This window comes from Borostomias antarcticus (assembly GCF_949987555.1).
Source record: "Borostomias antarcticus genome assembly, chromosome: 9".
In the NCBI taxonomy this organism is placed as follows: domain Eukaryota; kingdom Metazoa; phylum Chordata; class Actinopteri; order Stomiiformes; family Stomiidae; genus Borostomias; species Borostomias antarcticus.
Window position 1 is genome coordinate 3,709,177 of NC_140242.1, and position 2,500 is coordinate 3,711,676.

A 2,500-nucleotide genomic window follows, 5' to 3' on the forward strand; every position below is an offset into this window, starting at 1 on the left:
TCTTAGAGAGTCATATCCACAGCTCTGATTCATCTTAGAGAGTCATATCCACAGCTCTGATTCATCTTATGCCGGGCTCACACTACAGGATATTTAAAATCCTTTCGAAATCGGGTTACATCACGCACATAAGGAGAATCTTAACAGATATTCTTCTTGAGCATCTCAAACAAGCACACACAGCAAGATTTGAAAATAACAGCTCAGCACACACTACAGAATCTTATCGTCCCCGAGGGACCAACGTACCACTGGTCTCGCCGTCTCACTTGTAAAGTCGGGACGTAATAATCTTAAATATCAAACTTGTTTGATATTATCGGGGCCGCCCCGATGGGTCTGCGAGCCGATCGGGAGGTATAAGATTGGATCTGTAAACCCCTCACATTTCAAGATAATCTGGACCGATCATCGGCCCCGACCAACGTTCCAGACCAGATTTCTCCTCCGATTGTCGGGAGGGGTGAATCGGGGATAAATCGGCCCAAAAATCCTGTAGTCTGAGCCCGGCGTTAGAGAGTCACACACCTGCTTCTGATCTCTAGTGTGACAACGTCTGTATAACTCCTCAGAGACGTTCTGTCCTTATTGTGTGTATGTTCTGTGTGCGTTGCTCAGTGGTTCCTCTGCTCTGTTCTCTCCCAGGCTGAGAACCCAGGAGAAATGGGCGTGATGGGGTTCCCCGGACCGCGGGTCAGCTGACCCACACGGCTCTTTACACAGACACACATATCGGCCATGAGTCTGGAAGCATGTTGGTTAAGCAAAGGGTGGCGCGTGTGTAATCTGACTGTGTGTGTGTGTGTGTGTATTTCAGGGTTTCCAGGTCAAGACGGACTGCCCGGGCTCAAGGTATGTGTGTGTGTGTGTGTGTGTGTGTGTGTGTGTGTGTGTGTGTGTGTGTGTGTGTGTGTGTGACAGTGTGCGTGTGTGACAGTACATTTTGTGATGTAAATTTATTTTCCATCCATCCCCCCCCCCCCCTCCTCTCTCTCTCCCCCTCTCTCTCTCTCTCTCCCTCTCTCTCTCTCCATCTCTCTCTCTCTCTCTCTCTCCCTCTCTCTCTCTCTCTCTCTCTCTCTCCTCCCCCCAGGGTGACCTCGGCCAGTCGGGGTCTCATGGGATCGACGGGCAGAAGGTGAGACGCCAACCAGAGACATGGTGGTCTCATTAGAGACAGACTCTAACCAGAGACATGGTGGTCTCAGTAGAGACAGACTCTAACCAGAGACATGGTGGTCTCAGTAGAGACAGACACTCACCAGAGACATGGTGGTCTCATTAGAGACAGACTCTAACCAGAGACATGGTGGTCTCATTAGAGACAGACACTCACCAGAGACATGGTGGTCTCAGTAGAGACAGACTAACCAGAGACATGGTGGTCTCATTAGAGACAGACTCTAACCAGAGACATGGTGGTCTCATTAGAGACAGACTCTAACCAGAGACATGGTGGTCTCAGTAGAGACAGACTCTCACCAGAGACATGGTGGTCTCATTAGAGACAGACTCTAACCAGAGACATGGTGGTCTCATTAGAGACAGACACTAACCAGAGACATGGTGGTCTCAGTAGAGACAGACACTCAGACCATGGGCGTAGAATTTAGGGAAGACGCTGGGGACATGTCCCCATCAATGTTCTGAGACTACTGAATTGTCCTCAGCAATAATTGGGTACACAAACACTCAACAGATCTCCTTCTCTACTAGTCCCGCCTCCGTAGCCCTAAATCGCTAATAGGATTGGTTTGCTGTTTCTTGCTAACGCGTGATTGGCTGGCTGTAGTGTCTGGTTGAATTTGGTTGCAGGGCTACAAAGCTCAGAGTCTCCATCAACACTACAGTTCTGTGCACATAAATATGGGAAAATCCTCACGTCACATTGATTCAGTATTATAAGATCATTTTATTTTTCAATACGTGACAATCCCGTATTAACGGCAACAACTTGCCTACCATTGCAAATGCGTATTTGAGCCATGACGAGCTCACTCACCCACTGAATTGCATAACATTAGTAAAAAAAAAACAGACATGTAATGTTTAGGTACTGTAAGTCTTTTGAACCCTGTTAGTTGTTATCAATTTGTTTGCAAATTTGGGGGCGGCTGTAGCTCAGTTGGTAGAGCGGGTCATTCAATGATCGAAGGGTCAGTGGTTCGAATCCCAGCTCCAACTGTCCACATGTAGAAGTGTCCTTGAGCAAGACACCTAACCCCAAATTGCTCCCAATGAGCAGGTTAGCACCTTGCATGGCAGCTACCGTGAATGTGTGTGTGAATGGGTGAATGAGAGGCCATTGTAAAGCGCTTTGAGTGCCGCTAAGGTGGAAAAGCACTATATAAGTGCAGTCCTTTTACCATTTACCATTTGCAGCAAGTGCACATGTGGGCCAAATGCATGATCATCAGTTCAGGAGGTTGAAGAACCAGCCATCAGGATAATCAGATCTGAATGTGGCTCAAATATATGATTTTTTATTTTACATAGTGAA